We start from the raw sequence: 21,999 nt of genomic DNA, 5'->3' as shown, positions 1-21,999 counted from the left end.
CATGAATCTTAAATGTTGACATAAAAATCATTACATCAATTGAAGGTTGTATTAGAGAGCTTACAATGTAATCTTTTTTGTATTCTATCATCATGGCGATAGGAACCTATAATAGAACTTCATATTCATGGCAATAGAGCAACAAGAACTTTGTACTCAGCGATAGATGACTCAAGGGTTATAATAAGTGCATATCATTAACTTGAATTATCTTTAAAAGATATATCTAAGATCATGATTGCATTTGGTGTTCAATATTTCACAAGCATGCATGTATAAATATTGAGGTTGTTTCTTTAATTCGAATTGCTATGCTCTATAACATAGAGATTTTGGACAAGCCACATGTTGTTATTTGAATGCAATATGTTGTCTTTATAAAATCTATCATTGGTGCATCAAGATTTTTTATATATTGAAATAAAGTTTGTGGTGTAAATGAAGAGTCAATTGGAGACTAACCATTTTTGAGATACAATGGACTTGATGATGAAAAACTATAAAATGATGTTTTGGTATGCTATGTTGGTTGGGGATTGTAATGCAATGAGAATAAAGTACATAATATTTGTATCAATCTATAGATTTTTTTAGTGAAGATAAAAGTAGATAATTATGGTGTGCTTTGATAGGTTACAGACATAAGATGTTATGAATGATGAATCAAGTTCAATGGTAAAAAATGATTGAAAGATAAAAGTCTTTTTTTTGCATAGTAATTAAGAGTTGTATGTTCTCATTTTCTTCATTGTTATTGTAGATGAGAAGTAAAATGTTATCACTGAGCATGTAGTGTTGAAAACAATATTTGGTATAGTCTTATTTATCATTTTTTATGAGAGATATCATTGCATATCTATATCATGTTGTAGGGCAATTAGTTTTTTATCAATGATTTGTATCGAAAAAGACTAATCCTTTAAATTAATATTGTTATGAGATCTTAGAAGGGGTTGGATCTCCTAGAGTTGGTGCTCTGAATTGTTCCCATAAGGCTTGGAGTTGGTGCTCCTAAATTGTAAGCAGTGAGGCTTATTGGAGTTTATCTTTGGATTATTTTTACCCTTCAAGAGTTTTCCACTCATATTTCTATTTTATGTGATGTACATTTATTTTTCTACTTTCTTATGGTCTAGTTTATTCTTTTATGATGTCAATCTTTCTACTAGGAATAGGGATATGCATGTTGTTTATTGATCAAGTTAAGTTTCTACTATATTTATGTTTTATAAACCCTGATTCAATCCCCCCTCTCAGTGGTCTAGGGTATTCCAACAATTGGTATTAGAGAACCAGGTTCCTATCAGAAGTCTAACTGACATAAGTTGGGTTTTTAAAAAGGAATACCATAGGCAAGAAGTGTAGAAATAAAATTGCTTCCAAAAAGGTGAAAAGTCTTTTCTAAAAATTGTTGAGTTTTTAATGATATTGATGCCAAATAATGTCCTCCATAAATAATTTAAGAATCTTAGCTTATGGAGGTTCAACTAGTGAACATCATATTAATCAAGAAATAGATGAAGAGGAAGGAATAAATAGTCTTGAAGCAAAACTTGTTGCTACCTTAGGTGAAATAAAAAACCCTAGACAGGGGAATAAAAAACTTAAGGTATGGCTTCAAGAAAGTCTTAAGGCAAATAAAGTGGTAGTACAAAATCATAATGAATCTGAAAAGGTTATTGAATTTCTAAAATTAAAAGTTATAGAAAGAAAAATGGCTAAAGAAGAAGTCGAAACAAAATTAAAAGACAAGGAAGAGATTTGCAGAAAGATAGAGAATGAGGTTGCAACTTTAAAAATGAGTTGAGAGGAGAATTTATTGTTACAAGAACAAACCTTGAAAGAATAAATGATTATTAGTCTGGAGTCTGAAATTGAAGAGAACAAAAGGATAGAAGAAGTTGCATTATCTGATTTGGAAGTCAAAACTATTTAGTGTAAAAAACTTGAAGGAGAAATGGCTATTCTAAGAAAAGTGTTGGAATCAATGAAAACTGAGGGTGGGTGTGGGGGGGGGGGGGGGGGTGTGAATCAGTGTTCTATAGTTTAGAAATTTATTAAACTCATTCTTAAACCACTAAATGCATAAGAATGAAAGTAAAGTGCAGAAACATAAACCAATCAACCACAAAACCATAACACCAGAATTTTTATGTGGAAACCTAGAAAGGGAAAAACCACGATGGGATTGAGACCCACAATATTGTTATACTTTGATCAAGAGTATGATAATATTACAAAAAGGGGAATGCACTTGCATTCAAGCACATTGCCTAGAGCTTACTACTCAAATACAAAAGAGGGATACAACCCCGGAGGAATCATTGTCCTAAAGATGATTTCAAATTATTACAATAGTGTCTGAACTAAAGATTAGTATCTACTAATGCAAAATATTAGTTTCGATTAAGCTCAAGAATTCTTCTACCACTGATCTGTCTCTCTAGTCTGTTCTGCTGCTTTGTTATATACCAGAACACTAAAACCTTCAATCACATTCACAAAAAAATTCACATTTGCTCATACAGTCTCCTCACACTCATACCATCTCCCAAAATGTTCAAATAAATCAGTCTTATATATCCACATCGACAAAATAAATCAATTCCCATGTCGACTTCCAAAATCTGTATAACACACAACATGAAATGTGTAACCGTGAGTCAGCTCAATTATTCCACAAATTCATATGCGGACCTAAACAAGATGATAACAACCTTCTCATGTGTTATCACAATTACCTCAAATTCAACAACAACCACCATAATCATCCCAAAGATTCCAGATCACATTTTATATGATTTCTTATAGTGTTCTCTATATAAGAGGATAGTCTCCTTCATTATCAACCCTAATCATCTGATTGTCTAATTAATTTTATGCAATCAAGCCTTCTTGCAATCAAGCAATCAACCACAATTTGTTCTTTGTTGAGCTCTTGTGCACACATAAAATCCGAGAGAAAATATATAAAACAAGATCAATGGAGATTGAAACCCTACTTGACATGTGAATGGTAATATTTCTTTATTTTATTGATTTGCATGATCTTAGGTATCTTTATTGGTATTGGTGAATGTTTCATTGTAGGACCTAGATTGGTTGTGGCAAAATCTTTATGGTTCTACAATTGTTTATCATCACTTTTCACCATATAAATTCTAGCATGCCCAGTGGGACATCGATTTTTGTTAGATCTATGTTTTTTTTGTAGCTTTTTCTAACCCTATATTGTTGTTTTGTAAAACAATTTGGAGAATAACCTTGTGCAACTAGGGTTTTGGACATAAGATTAAGATTTTGGAGAGATTTGATCAGATCTCACACATGGCTTAGAATTTTTCGCACCAATTTTTTTTTTTAGGTTGGGGATAGTATCAGGAGTGTTCGATACAAAATTCAAATTTTTCGGAGCATATTTAAATTTTTTTAATTTTTTCGATTTTCTTACATTCTAGAAAGGTCTTAGAATGCTACAGGGGGTCTATTTTTTGTAATTTTAATTTGGGTGCAAAATATTTCATAAAAAATCATATCTTTAAGAATTAGGGTTTTAAAATGTTTTGACCATATCTCCAAAACGGCTTGGAATTTTTGCATAAAATTATTTTCACAACTTGGGGACAATATCAAGTAGTATCAATGAAGAATTAAGATTTTTGGAAGCATATTTAAATTTTCTATGAATTGTTAATGATTTTTCATACAAAATTGACTTTTGAAGCAAATTAGTAAATTTTTAGACTTTTCTTACATTTATGGAAAGCACTCATAATTCTAAATGGGATTTGTTTTTTGTGATTTTAATTTTGATGAAAAATTATTCATGAAAAATTATATCTTTAAAAATTAGGGTTTTACAATGTTTTGATCATATCTCACAAACTGCTTGTAATTTTTGTAGGAATATTTTTTTACATCTTGGGAATGGTATCTAGAGTTTCCATTACAAAATTCATATTTTTTGGATTATGTTTTAATTTTCTATGATTTTTTTATGATTTTTCATAAAAAATAAATTTTGAGAGCAAATTAGCAATTTTCTTGGATTTTCTTATATTTTTGGAAATTTCTCAGAATTATACAAGGGATCTATTCTTTATTAATTTAATTTTAATGCAAACGTGCTCATGGAAAATCAGATCTTTGCATTTGTCAAAAAACATATTATCGAAGGCCCCTATTTCACAAAGTCATTTGGGATTTCTAAAAATTTACCTAATTTATGTTCTTATAGGAGGGGTATTATTTCACAACTACTAAAATTTTTGGTGTAGGACCTTTTGCAAAGATTTGATTTTGAGATTGCTTGCTTTGTCTTCTTTATTCTAGCAAAACGGTTCAATTGGTGCTCTAAAATGAACAAGTGTCTTTTTTGTCTTCAGCAATAGGCTCCTTTTGTTTTACCTTTAGAGGGCCTCCCTCCTGAGTAGCCCATAAGGCCAAGTGAGAGGGAACGACGTAAAGTGGTAATGGGCTAAAGCCAAACTCTTTCAAACCACTATAAATAAATGTATTTGTGACTAAAGTTGCAAGCAACGGGTGTTGGAATGGCATAGCAACATTAACTCGCCAGATCTATGCCCACTTGAATGGATGCCCTTACTAGATACCTTTTGTGTTAGAAGCCAAAAAATTCTAGTTGTTGGCACAGGAGGTCGGACCTCTGAAGTGACTTACATTCTTACGATTCTTAGTAGATGTACAAAGTTCTCCACGGGGAGTTTTCATGAGGACTGGTTCTTGGTTGCCCTAGAGAAGTGAGTGTCAAGGGTGGAGCCAGTGTGGTCAAGCATATAAGTATCCTCCTTGAATTGTGTAGCTTGGGGTAACCCCCCAAGTGAGATTCAACAACTATTTTCCCAGCTAGACTTAGGATTTGTGCTTGCATGATCAAAATACTCAAACATTTTCAAGAAAAATAAAGAAACATTGTGTCTACTATGTTTTCAAGTGTATGCAAAACAAACAAGGACATTTTATAATCACACTTGAAACTAAAACATTTTATCATTTTTGGAGAAAAACACCTTCACACATTAGGTCTTCACTATTTTGTTGTGTCCTCTTACCACAAAAAAATTCCAAACATTTAGATTTGGTCACATTGGACAACTTCACAATTGGACAGAATTGCAAAATATTTTCAAAATAACATCTGGGTTTACTTAAACTGTGGCTATGTTCAGAACTAAAAAATTGCAAAAGATTTATCAAGAGAAAAAGGAATTAAGTTTATAGATTAAAAGAGCTTCCAAGGCTGCTTCCTATAAGGCTTTGTTATCAATCAACCTGTCTTGGTCACACAATCAATCATTTTCCTTCAATTGCATTTACCTCATACATATTTTCCAAATTTGAGTCAAAAGGTTACTTTGCTTGTCCACATCAAACTTTGCAAACATACTACAACCTAACACTAAGTGATTCCCATATAAAGATCTATCATCTTAGGGTCTCATTTTCTCTTCTTGAGTCAAGGCCAACTTACCTCATTAAGAGATCCATCATCTCTTTGGAATCCACACCTTAATCTAAAAACATACATACTTTGGTACTACACTCTTCGACATTGCAAGTTTACCCTAGATTCATCTACACTTCATACACCTCTTGGTCTTCCATAGTCTTTGCATTTTCATACAATCTTTCATTTTGTTCAAGACTTTAGTCCATGGTTGAAACCTGTTCACAAAGGTCTAGAAGGGAAGCTGAAGAAGCTTTAAGGTCTTTAAATATGAGTACTTATGACTTTGATGGAGATGAATTCTACAATCTATATGAAAACTGCAGTAATATGCCAGACAATGACAATAATGACAATAATGACAATAACAACAGAAATGATAATGATGATGAAAATGCATCCGTGGATTCTACGGAAGTTGAGGAAACTATCATGGATCTATTAGAATCTATGATACCATAGGAAAACTAAGAGGGGGGGTTGAGTCAATTTTCCACAAGTTAAACAATTAATGCAGTTTATAAACCATTTACCAGAGCACAATTTAAACATCACAGTGAATGATAAAGCATGAAATCACAGAACACACAACACTGGAATATTTTTGATGTGGAAAACCTGGTAAAGGGAAGAACCATGGTGGGAAACCCTACCCACATTCAAATAATACTTCTGCAGTAGTATGTGAAATAATTACAATGGGGATTGCACTTGAAATCAAGCCAATCGCCTAGAGCTCACTGCTCATCACAAAATGAAGACTTACATAAACATTAGACTACAATCCAAAGAAAAAGAACTATAAAAATAGCATCTTCTAATGCTTGATATAGTTTCAGTTAAGCACAAATGTCTTCTCTATAATACCAAAACCTTCACAACACTTTGGTGAGTGATATGACCTTGTTCACACATAAACCTCTCTTTGATAATGCAGACATAACCATACCAATATACCATACCACACCATACCATACCATACCATAGCATACCCAAATCACATGAATAATTCACCTATAAATATATATCATCAACCTTGATAACAATGTCATCTAAACCCTAAACCCTAAACCCATAAACCATAATTACAAATTTTTTATCACATGATACTTGCAGACCAATATTATAATTTACATTACATAGCACAGACCTAATTCAAATTCCTAAATAATTATATCGACTGAAAATTCCATTCAGACCAATTCTAACATGTTTCACTAGCTAGTAGAAACCCTTAGTACAAATAACACATAATAACCAATTGGGTCCAAATAGGACCACCAAATCATCACACCATCCAATACGAAGCAACCAAACAAATAGGACATGATCAATAATTCCTTCAACACATTAGGAACAATTTCTATAGGCCAGACTAAAATCAATTAACCAAATCATCGAATATCACCAACCTGTACCAAGAAATATCAACCAATAATCCATAACTTAAGCGATAGCTTCTGGAGAACCAAATCATGAACCAACTGAATGTGGCTAGAATATAATCATCCTAAATAACCATCCAAAACCAAAACAACCAATCTGATCATACCAGATCAGAATCTCTGATAACCAGGTCCAACCGGAATAGGCCCAACCGAGATAGAAACAACCAACTGGGACAGAACCATATCCAACTGGAGAAAAATGTTGACATCAATGACAACACATAAACAATTTCAGCATATTACCAACAATCTCCCCCTTTGGTCTTGATGGAAACATTGAATGTAAAAAACATCCAAGTGCCAAGGAATGCAAACAATCTCCCCAAACAATCAAAAAACAAAAAAATATCTCTCCCCCTAAGATTATCTAGTTTTTACATGAACACATCTCCCCCTTTGACATCAATGACAAAGGGTTGATGCCAAGCCAATCAGCTGACTACTCCCCCTGAGCAGCAGTATCATCCCATTAACTCAGATCAGAGGATGTTTCTGACAAGATCACCAAATTGATGCATCCCTACATCTGTAAGTCTCTCCTAGAGGGGTGGTGACCCCAAACTGATCTCTGAGATATTCAAAAGTATTTTTAGGAAATGGTTTTGTTAGAATATTTGTAATTTGTTCCTTAGTAGGCACATATACCAACTTGACTTCCTTTTCTTCAACCTTTTCCTTCAAGAAATTATACCATATGAAAATGTGTTGGTTTGGAATGAAATAATAAATTATTTGACATATCAATAGCACTAGTATTATCATAGTGAATAACAATAGGCTCACCATAACTCACCCTTACATCTTTCAACATTTGCTTCATCCATAAGATCTGAGTGCAGTTAGTTGCAATAGCTACATGTATTCAACTTCAACAGTAGATAATGAAGTGCATGATTGTTTTTCGCTAAGCCATGAAACCAATTTATTCCAAAGAAAGAATGCACCACTTGTAGTTCTCTTCCAGTCATCAACATCTCCTTCCCAATCTGACTCTCTATAGGCACATAATTTGAAATCATCATCCTTTGGATACCATAACCCATAATCTGTTGTTCCTGCCAAATATCTGAATATCCTTTTAACAACAATATCATGACTTGCTCTTGGATCAGACTAAAATTTAGAAGCAATGTAGACAACATTCATTATAACCGATCTGATCTGAGTTAAGTACAACAATCCACCAATCATTTATTTGTATCTAGATGGGTTAACTCTAGGAGATTCATCTTCCTTAGACAATTTGCAACTGGTTAGCATAGGTGTACCAACAGGTTTTGAATTTTCAACACCAAATTTCTTAAGCAATTCTTTCACATATTTAGTTTGACAAATGAAAATACCTTTATCACTCCGAGTAATCTAGAAACCTAAGAAAAAAATCATCTCTTCAATCATAGATATTTCAAAATCATTCATCATGTCATCAACAAATTTCATGCATAAACTTTCTTCTCCTCATAAAATGATATCATCAAAAAATAATTCAATGATTAGTATGTCACCATGCTCAATCTTATAATATAAGTTACTATCAGCATTACCTTTTCTAAAACCAAGCTTTGAAAGATATTTATCTAATCTAGCATACCATGCTCTAGGGGCTTGTTTCAATCCATATAAAGATTTCTTCAATTTATAAACCATGTCCTTATCCTCTGATAATGAAAATCGATCAGGTTGCTCAATGTAGACTTCCTCCTCAAGATCTCCATTCAAAAATACACATTTAACATCCATTTGATATACCTTGTAGTTCTTGTGTGTAGCATAGGCAAGAAATAGTCTTACCGCTTCAATCCTTGCAACCAGAGCATAAGTTTCATCATAATCAGCTCCTTCTTCCTATGAATATCCTTTGCAAAACAATATAGCCTTTTTTCTTACAACCTAACCTTCTTCATTTAATTTATTCCTAAGAACCCATTTGGTTCCAATAACATTTTTATCTTAGGCTTAGGAACCAATTCACATGTTTTATTCTTTTCTATCTGATTCAATTCTTCTTCCATAACTCTCATCCAATTCTCATCTTTACTTGCTTCAATAAAATATTTCAGTTCAATTTGAAAAATTAAACATACATCTTCAGCATCTAACCTTCTTCTTGTCATGACACCTTTCCTTTTGTCTCCAATGATCTGATCTTCAGAATGATTCAACTTCACATACCTGGGAGTCTTAGGATTATCTTGACTTTGTGACTCTTTTTGCTCATCAACAGTCACTGTGGAATTTTCTAATGTTGTCAGAGCAACTAGATCAATTCTCTAAATTGATTCTTGCGCAACTAGTTCTAATCTAACAATCTCATCTTCTAGACCATAGTCATATAATCTAATCTCATTATTACCTTGCTCATCTACTTTGATATTTATGATTTCTATTATCCTATTGAGTCTTTTGTTATAACATCTATATGCTTTCCACTTAGTAGAATAACCCAAAAATATTCCTTCATCACATCTAGGATCAAATTTCCCTAATGCATCATCTCTTCTAATATAGCATTTACCTCCAAAAATTTGGAAATACCTGATAGTAGGAGTATGACCCAGCCATAATTCATAAGGAGTCTTACCAGTATCACCTTTTATGTGCACTGTGTTGAAAGTGTATACCATAGTATTGATAGATTCTCTCCAATATATATCATCCAATTTGGCTTCCATCATCATTGACCTTGCATCATCTAAGATAGTTCTATACTTTGTTTCCACTATTCCATTTTGCTATGGAGTTCTAGGTTCAGAAAATTGACTTGTGATTCCATGCTTCTCATTAAAAAAGTTTAACTAACAAATCTAAACTCATCACCTTGATCTAGTCTTAAGCATTTTATCTTCAGTTCTATTTCTATCTCAACCATAGCTTTGAAAAATTTGAATTTCTCAAGAGATATTGATTTTTGTTTCAAAAATGCAACCCACATCATTCTAGAGTAATCATCAGTAAGCAACATAAAGTATCTATCACCTTGAAAACTTTTAGACCTTGCCGGTCCACACAGATCAATATGAATAAGATCAAGAATTTCATTAGATCTATCATGTATACTTGTGAAAGAAGTTCTAACTTTCTTACCCATTTGAAATTCTCCGTATGTCAGATTATGAGGCTTGATAATCTTGGGCAAATCTTTGACAGCCTGGGTTGAACTGATCTTCACTATGTAATCAAAATTTACATGACACATTCTCTTATGCCATATCCAACTTTCATCAATATGAGAAATCAAGTAGGCCTTCTCAACGAAGTTCAAATGAAAGATGTTTCCTTTGGTCTGAGTTCTGGAGGCAATTTCCAAACGATATCTATTGATAATCTTGCATTTTTAATCTTTGAATTGCAAATGAAATCCTCTATCCACCATCTAACCTACAATCAAAAGATTATTCTTAAAACCTTCAACATAATAAACATTGTCAGTATTAGTCTTACCATCGAAGGATATTGTTCCCTTGCCTTTGATCTTTCATGCCTTGTTGTCTCCAAATTTGACTAGTCCACCATCAAATTCTTGTACAATCAGGAATTTCCTCTTGTCTCCAATCATGTGATGTGAGCAACCACTGTCTATAACCCATTCATTCTTCTCTTCAATTTTAGTAGCTAGAGCCTTCTCCTTAGTATGATTTGTATCAATGACAGGTTCCGAAGAATCATCCTTTATATCAATAAAGACCCAATCCTTACCGGAGCTTCCATTACCGAATACACTCATAAGTTCATCATCATCATCATCATCAGTAATAAAAAAATCATCATCACCAGTAGAGTAACATGATTTATCCTTATTCCTTCTATATCTAGGTTTTCTCTGATATTCCAGATTAGGATTATAATTCCTCATAAATCTTTCATCATTCATAGCATCTCTTTCAGGACATGTAGAAGAAAAATGACCAATCTTATTGCATGAAAAATATTTAAAAGGAACTTTTCCTTCATATTTACTTCCAACCAGTCCTTTAGGGATTCTTTTGGCAATTAAGGCTTCTAACTATTCAATTTCTTTGTCTTCTCTTTAAATGTCTTCCAAATATTTAGTATATAACTCCTTCTAGTCTATCTTCTTCTTACTAGAGGCATATGCTCTATATGTTGTCTCTATTTTAGTAGCACTTTGATCTTCAATCTCCTCAAGCTCAAAAGAAGTCAACTTTCCGAGTAATGTATCTCTCGTAAAAAGGATATTTGACATTGTCCAAAGTTCATTTATTGCAGTAGCCTTCATTTTGTAAGCGAAAGGTAGAACTCTCAGAATCTTTGAAACAACCTCATCCCCATTAACATTTCCACTGCAACATTTGTTTCCCATGGCAATCTCATTCACTCTATCCATGAAAGAACTTATCTTCTCATCTTCTTCCATTTTCAATGTTTCATATCTCACTCAGTAACCTTCAATTTTTGCAATCTTTACTTCTTGGTTGTCTTCATAAAGAATTTCAAGCTTCAACTAGATCTGCTTTGCATTTTCTAGCTTCTCATCTGATAGGACACTTAACAATGCTTCTTTTGCTCTGACATCATTATCAACTCTCTTTTGCTCATCAGGAGGTTCTAGTGTTCCAGAATTAGGATCATCAGGTGTATACCATTTCTCTGTTATCTTCCAAACTTCAACTCCAAGACATCTCAGATGAATCTTCATTAACTCCTTCCATATTTTGTAATTTGTACCATCAAATCTGGGACTCTCCTTCCAGTAGCGAATAAATGTAGAAGTTGATTCCATTAGATATCCTCAAGTAGTTAAGCCTTTGCATAGAGGACCTCACTTTGATACCAATTTTTAGAATCTATGATACCAGAGGAAAACGAAGAGTGGGGCGAGGGTGAATCATTTTTCCACAATTTAAAGAATTAATGCAATTTATAGATCATTTACCAATGCAAAATTTAAACAACATAGTGAAAGATAAAGAATGAAAGCACAAAACGCACAACACCAATATTTTTGATGTGGAAAACCCGATAAAGAGAAAAACCATGCTGGAAAACCCTACCCAAAGTCAGATAATACTTCTGCCGCAGTATGTGATATAATTGCAATGGGGATTTCACTTGCAATCAGGCCAACCGCCTAGAGGTCACTGCTCATCACAAAATGAAGTCTCACTAACTTACATAAACATCGGACTACAATCAGGAGAAAATGAACTGTGAAAATAGTATCTCCTAATGATTGATATAGTTCCAGTTAAGTACAAATGTCTTCCTTATAATACCAAAACCTTCACAACCCTTCTCTGAGTGATATGACCTTGTTCACACATAAACGTCTCTCTGATAATGTAGACATAACCATACTTATATCCCATACTATACCATACCATACCATACCATACCCAAATTACATGAATAAGTCTCCTATAAATGTATATCATCAACCTTGATAACATGGCCAACTAGACCCTAAACTCATAAACCATAATTACAAAAATTTCATCACACAATACCACCAGACCAATATTATGATTACATTGTTGGCATTTTGATGATATTGTGATTGTCATTGATGGACACACACTTGTTTTGTGAATACTTTCTTAATGTATGAGTTATGCTCAACTGGTAATTGTTCCAACCGGTATTATGTATTATAGTCTTTAGACTATCGATGTTTTGTAGAAGATGTTTATTGGTCACAAACTGACTAAAGAACTGAAGCGGTATGGATAACCCAAGAGGTATGAAGACCTCAAATGGTTCGAGGATCTCAAGTGGTATGAAGGAACAAAGTGGCAGTTAACATTTTTCCAGTCTTCATTTTGGACAACTGATAATAGGTAAATTGTATGAGCCGGTATTACTCTGTGATGAGTTATCATCCACTGACACTTTGGCAGTGATTTTGTGTTGTGTTACCAAATGTGTCTAGATGCACTGAACCTAGGAACTTGTAGTTTAATCCTATTAGACCGACATGAAATCAGTTTCCTTTATAAGGACATCATGTCTAGGGTTTGTATGTATGAGAGATATGTGTGTATGTGAGATAGACAAGGTTATGTGCGATCGTTGAAGAGAAGATTAGGTCTGTGTGAAGAAACAAAGTGTTGAGATACTAAAGACTTAAGTAATGCTAAAGTGCATTAACAATGAGCTATCAAGGATCTAACCAAGCATGTTGTTCTAGTATCTAGATCACCCACTTGTTGATTACTCATATCTTCGACAAGTTTGAAACCCTTAATTGGGTAAGCCTAGCAAAGCCTTTGTAAATCCTCTAACAAGGTGGTTCACTATTGTGAATCTGAAATCCTCTCACAAGGTAGTCTTTAACAGGACTTATCTCCTAACAGAGATCTAGATTCCTATCAAGATCTGTTCTGGTGAATAACATTGTATGACCTTAATCGGTCTGGTTTCTATTCAGCACATAGTTACTTGTGAGTTTCTGCTCACCATGGTTTTTCCCATTTGGGTTTCCACATCAAACATCTTGTGTTATGGTTATTGTGCTCTTGTGGGTGAATTCTTTATTTTGTATTTGGTTTGCATTTATCTTAACCGGTTTATTAGTGAATTTGTTATACTGGCTATCTACTAAACTAATTAGAAGTTTGAGTTCAGTATTTTTTGGTATACTAATTCACCCCCCCTCTTAGTATTCATCAATTGGTATCGAAGCCAACCTTTCTATAAGTCTAACCACTTGGAAAGAGATATGGGGGAATGCAATGTGAGGGAACTTACTCATCATCTCACTCAGATTGAGAGAGCCTATGATGAACTCAAAGTCAAGTATAAAGCCTCTTTGGCCAAAAGAAGAGAACATGCTGAGAAACTAATGGAGCTTACTAAAAAGAGTTCTTCTGATGAAGCAAACATGGATGCCCTAGTTGAAGAAGTTGAAAAACTGAATGAATCTAATGCCAACTTGAGAAGGGAACTAGAAGGAATGACTATTAGAATGTGTCAAGAGCTTGAGAACCGAAGGAAAGATGAAGATTTGGTAAAAGACAAAGATCATGAGATCTTCAAGCTGAAGCAAGAAATCAGTGCCCTTACCGCTCATCTCCAAGAGAGTAAAGTGGAAAAAGAAGAAATACAAGGTGAACTAAACATGGCTATTTCTGAGAATGCAACCTTGAAGGAATACAATGCTTCTATTACCAAAGAACTTAATGAGACAAAGGAGATACTTGCCAAATTCAATTAGAGTACTTCTAAGATAGAGAAAAAGCTTGAATCAACAAAACCGGTAAAGAATACCACTAAACTTGGTTTCTCTGGGTATGAGGAAGGGGAGACCTCTGGAACAAAAGATGTAGCATCAAAGAAGCAACCAACATCAAAGGATAAAGGTAAACAAAAGTTTAAGCCTATTTTCTTTAATTGTCTAAAAGAAGGACATACTTCTAATGTGTGTAGAAGCAAGGCCTACAATAATTTTTCTTATTTTCTAAACAATAAGCCTAGATCCAATAGATTCAATGGAAACTTCTATGCATGCAACAAGTTTGGGCATAGAGAATTTGAATGCACGTCTATCTTGCAAAACATTGAGAGATACCCTACAAGGACTCGAGGAGTTGTTCCGGAACCCTCTGTGAACCAGAATCCCAACTGGTATAATACCTATGACCATCGGTCAGGTGGCTATCAAGTGGCAAATGGTTGGAGAGCAACCTGTTTAATCTGTCATGGTAGTGGTCACACTACTGCAACATGCAGAAGGAAGAATGGTAGTATTAATAATAGACCATGGAGAACACCTGGAATGGTATGCTATCGTTGCAACAAACCGGGACACACTGCCAGAACCTGCAAAATGAGAAAGAACCTATCAGATGATATACCAGTCACTCCAGAAGGGAAGATTTATGTTGAAACCGTTCAAGCAGGAAAAAATAAAACTTGGAAAAAGAAATATGAAGAAGTGTCAAAGGATGAACCGGTTTCTACACCTAGTGTGGAAGTCTTTGACTTGACAAACTGAGCTTCAGAAAAGCTTAGGGGGAGCATATCGGTGAAATATTTGAACCCTCGGTTTATATCAGTAAAGACCTAAACCGGTATACATTACTTGTCAATCGGTAGAATATTTTGAAGTGATAAAAGGCAAAATTAGTGTTTGTACCCTAGCGGTGGAACATTTATTATTGTAGGTGAAAGATTGTTTAAAAGGGATTATCGTTGCCATTTTCACTTATCTATTTTTTAGCAAAGAATTTTCAAGTGCAGAGCAATAAAGAGCGATTTGTCTAGCGATTCAAATTAAATTCAAAATCTTGCAGAAGAATCCAGAGATAATTTTCAATCAATCAAGTGAAGAACACCAAGCGGTAATCCAACAACCGAAGTGGTGTGTTGCGAGCAACATTGCAAAACCCTAAATTGTGAAGTGTGAAGCTATTTCTTGAATTTTTTGTCTATCACTTAATCATGGCTTCTGCATCGCACTCCAGCTCTAGTGCACCTATAGACTCAATGATTTTTATTCAAAAGAAGATGAAATAAAATTCCCTATCCCAGATACCCGCTGGAGTCATAATTGAGGAAGACATTTCAACTTATATTGATTGCAAACTGGAAGACCTAGGATCCCTAGTGATCCATTCCTAGCTAAGTCTGTTTTGTGGGGATGACAAGAAAATCAAACTGGAATATAGCATCCTAGAGAGGAAGAAACTGCACAATGTGGTTTATTTTCCGGAAGAGTTCATTGAAGATCACATCTGCATCATCTTGAGCAGAGTGCACGGTGATAAAATGTACCTTGAGCAGACGCATGATATCACACTGGAAGCAATTCATGTCGTCACTAGTTTTTGTAACATTGGTGAGGTGCCAGCTCTAAGGAAGGTCATCAAGACTGAAATGATTAGGCTCACTAGTTCTCTGAGCGACCAACGAGGAATGACTGTCAACCCCATCAAAGATGATTTGGTTAAGTATGCTTGCATGGTGATTGGCTACCAGGTGTTTTATGCCAGCAGAATAAACTCTGTCCCTGCTGCTGCAATGAATGTCGCCTACAAAATGATTAAGGAAGACGCCTCTTTTGATTTATGTACCTATTTGTAGAAACAACTTCTATTGAACCTGAAGTCCATCAAACAGGACAATGCTCTAAGGTTCAGGTTTGGACAACTTTTGATTGGCCTATTTTTCTACTTTCAAGGTTATTTGCCTGGAGTAGGTGATATTAAATGGTCTACTGACCAACCAATCTCTAAGAAAATTAGGGAAAGTCTTCAAGTGGTAGGAACCAGATATCCTAAGGTTCTGAACAAATACTTTGATGAATTCAAGTAGAAAATGAGCTAGAGGATGAGAATATCTGGAGATATTGTAAAGAAATATGAAGATGACATCTGCTTTACCATTAAGGTAGATGAATGCATAATGGAAGCAGTAGAACCAAGAAAGGAGGTAGTAGAACCTATGGGGTATGAAGTGATGTATGACATGTTAGATGGGTATGACTCTACCCTGCTTGCCTCACCTCTAGATGCTAAGAGAAAGCGAACTAACACCTACTTAGAGAGGGTAACATTGGTTGAAGATCCTATAGTGAAAAAGGGTAAGACAGTGCCATCGGTATCAGTACCGGTTACCTCAGCAAGTCCAAAAGTGACCAAGCAGTCACCTTCCAAGAAGAAACCGGAAGTTTCACCTACTATAGTATTTGAGAGGAAGCAGAAAACCAAAAACAACTCATCAGAGTCAGAGGATACTGAACTAGAAGTACAACCTAAGAAAATAAGGCAATCAAACAAGAAGGCTAAATCTACCAGTAATGCACTTGCATCATCAGCACCAGTAAATATAGACATCTCTTCTTATAAGCCAATGACACATTGTCAAAGGACTTTAAAGAATATTAAGAGAAAGGTGCTTGATGACTTAAAAGAATATTTTGATGATTTTTCTGATAATGAGAAGGAAGAAGTAGAACAAAAAATGATAAAATATTTGTGTGTTAATGACCGGTTGCCATCTGAAATTAGATTGGTGACACCTTATTATTTATAAAATTATTTGGACAATAAATGGCACATTGCCATTGAGAAAGATCAGGAAATAAGGGAAAAAGTCTTTGCTCAATACTTTCTCGAAGCCTCTAATTCTGAATTGTTTGAGATAATTGATAAGAATAAAGGTCTCTTCTTCATGAGAAGGAGAAGACACAGGCTGCTTGAAGGTAGAACTTCTAAAGTAAAGAAGAACACACATCTACATGCAAAAGCTGTTGTTAGATTACATCAAGTGTTTGAGGCCAATATGAAGGTTGAACAAGAACTTGACCTATCCTTAGCCAAACCAAATGAGGTATTTGATGGTGAAGGATGAAGAGTTATAGAACAGGTTGACACTATTGATATGGATGCATTGGATGTTGAGGATGTCACTATGGACATAGAGAAGGAGAAACAAGATAAGGACAAAGCAGCGAAAGAGAAATAGGACAAGGAAAAGGCTGAAAAAGAGAAAGCAGAGAAAGAGGAAGAGAAAAAGAAAGAGGAAGACAAGAGGAAACCACAAGAAGAGAAGAGAAAAGAAGAGGAGAAGAGGAAAGAAGAGGAGAAAAAGAAAGAAGAGGAGAAAAAGAGAGAAGAGAAGAGGAAAGAAGAGGAGAAAAAGAGAGAAGAGGAGAAAAAGAGAGAAGAGGAGAAAAAGGAAGAAGAGGAGAAAAAGGAGGAAGAAAAGAAAAAGTAGGAAGAAGATAAGAAGAAGGAAGAACTGAAAAAGAAACAAGAAGAGGAAAAAAAGAAGAAAGAATAAGAAAAGAAAAGAGGAGCAAAGGAGAAGGAAGCAGAAAAAGCCAAACAAGCGGAGACTCCTAAGGCAACCGGCAGTCAAGCCAAACCGGTTGACATCGCCAGTCCTATTGATCTCTAATCTGTCAATGAATTAGAGTTGCTTCAAAGAATAAAGCTTGCATAGGAACGATTGGAAGCATTGAGGAGGAAGAAGGAATGGGATGTCATTCAAACTGCGGTTGACACCCTTACAAGTTTGATTCCTGATACTAAGCTCCCCAGTACTGATTGCTCTTTGTCAAGGCTTAAACTTCTATGTGCCCTTGTAGAGGACTAGGTACAATGCCTGGAAGAAGTTGCTGAAGCAAATGCAAAGAAGAAGCATGAAAAGGCACTCAACACTTCCATATTTAAGAGACTGAATGAGCTCCGATCTCAACTTCTGAAACAACAAAAGGATATAAGTGTCTCTATGGATGAGGGCAAACTATTGTTGAGCAAAATCAGCCAACCCCATCTATTTTGTGATAATGTGCTCAAATAGAAAGATAAACTCCAATTGGAGTTCCAAGCATACATCAACAACTTCAAGTTGCCCTATGACTCATTCACTACATATGGGCAAACAGTTCATCGTTATCAGCTTCAGACTTCCATGATAGAATTGGAGATTAGCAACTCGTCAAGAGATTTGTAGGAGCTTCAACTGGTCTTATTACCCAGACTGCAAATTCTTCAGAAATGTTTTCTCAATCTGGAAGCCATCATGGTCACTCAAGAGATGAGTACCATTGATGCTATGGAAGAACTGGTATTCCAGATGCAGATAGAAAGTGAGGTTTCTACCTTATTACTTGAGTCATGGTCATTAACCATGAAGACTTTTATGCAGGATTTGAAATCTATTTTTGATAAGTTTCATTCCTTATTGTCATGAACATTTACTCAATTTTTAATGATAATGAGAAACAAGGGTTATTCTGCAATACTTTGTCATTGTTAGCAAAGGGGGAGTAGTATTTAAAATTTTGGTGAATGTTATGTATACTTTCATGTTACCACTTTAAGGGAGTAGCATACATTGTAGTTTCTGAAAAGGGATAGTGTATATGCTTAGGGGGAGTAATTTTGATTATGGCATATTTTTGTTGTAAAAACACTTAGATGTCAAAATTTTCCTAAGTGTTGCCATCAATGCCAAAGGGGGATATTATTGGCATTTTGATGATGTTGTGATTATCGTTGATGGACACACACTTGTTTTGTGAACACTTTCTTAATGTATGAGTTATGCTCAATTGGTAATTGTTCCAACAGGTATTATGTACTATAGTCTTTAGACTATCGGTGTTTTGCAGAAGATGTTTACCGATCACAAACTGACGGAAGACCTCAAGTGGTATGGAGAACCCAAGAGGTATGAAGACCTCAAGCGACTCAAGGATCTCAAGCGGTATGAAGGAACAAAGCGGTAGTTAACATTTTTCTAGTCTTCATTTTGGACAACTAGGAATCAGTAAATTGTATGAACCGGTATTACTTTGTGATGAGTTACCAACTAGTATTTCTGTGATGAGTTATCATCCACCAACACTTTGGTGGTGATTTTGTGTCATGTTACCAAATGTGTCTAGATGCACTAAACCTAGGACCTTGTAGTTTAATCCTATTGGACCGACATGAAATCAGTTTCCTTTATGAGGACATCATGTCTAAGGTTTGTATGTATGAGAGATATGTGTGTATGTGAGATAGACATGGTTATGTGCGATAATTGAAGAGAAGATTAGGTCTGTGTGAAGAAACAGAGTGTTGAGATACTGAAGACTAAAGTAATGCTAAAGTGCATTAACAATAAGTTATCAAGGATCTAACCAAGCATACTGTGCTAGTATCTAGATCACCCACTTGTTGATTAGTCATATCTTTGACAAGTTTGAAACCCTTAACCGGGTAAGCCTAGCAAAGCCTTTGTAAATCATCTAACATGGTGGTTCACTACTGTGAATCTAAAATGCTCTCACAAGGTAGTCTTTAATAGGACTTATCTCCTAACAAAGATCTAGATTCCTAACAGGATATGTTCTGGTGAAGAACATTGTATGACCTTAACTGGTCTGGTTTCTATTATGCAGATAGTTACTTGTGAGTTATGCTCATCGTGGTTTTTCCCATTTGGGTTTCTACATCAAACATCTTGTGTTATGGTGATTGTTCTCTTGTGGGTGAATGCTTTTATTTTCTATTTGGTTTGCATTTATCTGAATCAGTTTATTAGTGAATCTGTTATATCGTTTATCTGCTAAACTGTTTAGAAGTTTGAGTTCCGTATTTTTTGGTATACTAATTCACCCCCCCTCTTAGTATTCATCATACATTACATAACATAGACCTAATTCAAATTCCCAAACAATTATATCCACCGAAAATTCCACTAAGACCAATTCCAACATGTTTCACCAGCCAGTAGAAACCCTCAGTGCAAATAACATTGAATAACCAACCACGTCAAAATAGGACCACCAAATCATCACGCCAGACAATGCGAAGACACCAAACAAATAGGACACAATCAAGAATTCCTTCAACATGTTAGGAAGCATTTATATAATCCAAACCAAAATTACTTAACCAAATCATCAAATATCACCAATCGGTCAAGCCAACTGGTACCAAGAAATATCAACCGGTAATCCAAAACATAAGTGATAGCTTTCAGAGCACAAATCATGAACCAACTGAATGTGGCAAGCATATAACCATCCTATGTAACCATCCAAAACTGAACCAACCAATCTAATCATACTGGATCAAAATCTCTTATAACCAAGTCCAACTGGGATAGAAGCAACCAACCGGGAGAGAACCATATCCAGCTGGAGCACAATGTTGACATCCATGACAACACATAAACAATCTCAGTATATTTCCAATAGGATCCCCATTTTTATAGATCAGTTCAAGAAATCATGAAAAGGGATAGATAATATTTCCTACAAGTCATGGTACAAAGTGGGACAAGACTACCTCATGATTTTGATATGTCACAAATTTTGGAGGATGATACAAACCAAATAAATCAAGTTAATACAAGACAAAGAAGGCCCAATAGTGATGTTAAGAAAGAGCGTCTCTTTCTTGAGTCACCTTCATCCCTAATTCAAAAACTTGATATTTGAAACACATACACTCATTCTCATGCTAGTTATGATAGAACCTCTCATGAACAACCCCATAGTCATCCTTTCCCATGGAGAAGAATTACCACCATGCATGACCATGATTATACCCAAGATAATATCAATGCATACAATTACACTCAATTGAACATTCAAAATTATGACACGAGGAGACCCTGTGTCAAATTTGGGAGCAATATCCAAGATCATTCTTATGACACCTCCTATCGCCATGGTCATGATATGTATCGACCTATACCTAGTGCTCCTCACTATAATACTATACCAAGTGGTCCATATCAAATCTATAACTATTTCCCTCCTCCATATGAACACATCTATGATCAATACCATCCATATATGCATTATATCCCTCCTCCTCCACCCAGTGGTTGAGGCATGGGACTATCTCAAAGAGAAAAGACACCACCCAAGAAGGACTTGCAACAACAGATAAAGGACTTACAAAAGAAAATGGCGAACATGAATACACCAAAGCAACAATATACAATGAAGGAAATATGTCCTTACCCATTTCATAGAAGCATTCCAATGCCTCCATTTCCTCCACATTTTGTAACACCAAAGTTTGATAAATACAAAGGCAATGGGGATCCTAAGGCACACATAAGATAGTTTCTCATAGCTTGGATTGAGGTAGAAGAAAAAGAAACATACTTGATGAGATTGTTTCCATAAAGCTTAGGCGAACAAGAAATGGAATGGTTCTACCAACTTCCTCCTGAAACTATGTCACGGGGTGATCTAGTAAAGGCTTTTATACAACATTGAAACAGATGTGTCAATAGCCACCTTATGCAATACTAAGAAGAAACATGGGGAATATTTTGTTTCATTTTTACTGTGATGGAGAGGTCTTGCTAGTTGATGCTCTTGTGATATACCACAAAAGAAAATGGTAGAAATATTCACACAAAATGTCAACAAGGATATCAGATATGAGCTAAGAAAATCATATTTTTCTACCTTCAAAGAGGTCATTGAGAAAGGAATGGCAACAAAAATAAGAACATAGTCAATGACGGGGTAGTAGATGCAAATGTTGTGAAACCTAAGATAAATTTTCCCAATGCAAGTTCTTCTAATATGAAAAATCAAGTGAACAATCAAAAGAAATCAAAACCTTAAAGAAAATAGACTCCATTGAGAGAGCCAATTGAAACCGT

Source organism: Cryptomeria japonica, chromosome 3, assembly GCF_030272615.1.
Source record: "Cryptomeria japonica chromosome 3, Sugi_1.0, whole genome shotgun sequence".
Lineage (NCBI taxonomy): Eukaryota > Viridiplantae > Streptophyta > Pinopsida > Cupressales > Cupressaceae > Cryptomeria > Cryptomeria japonica.
Note: the sequence above shows the minus strand (reverse complement) of the source record.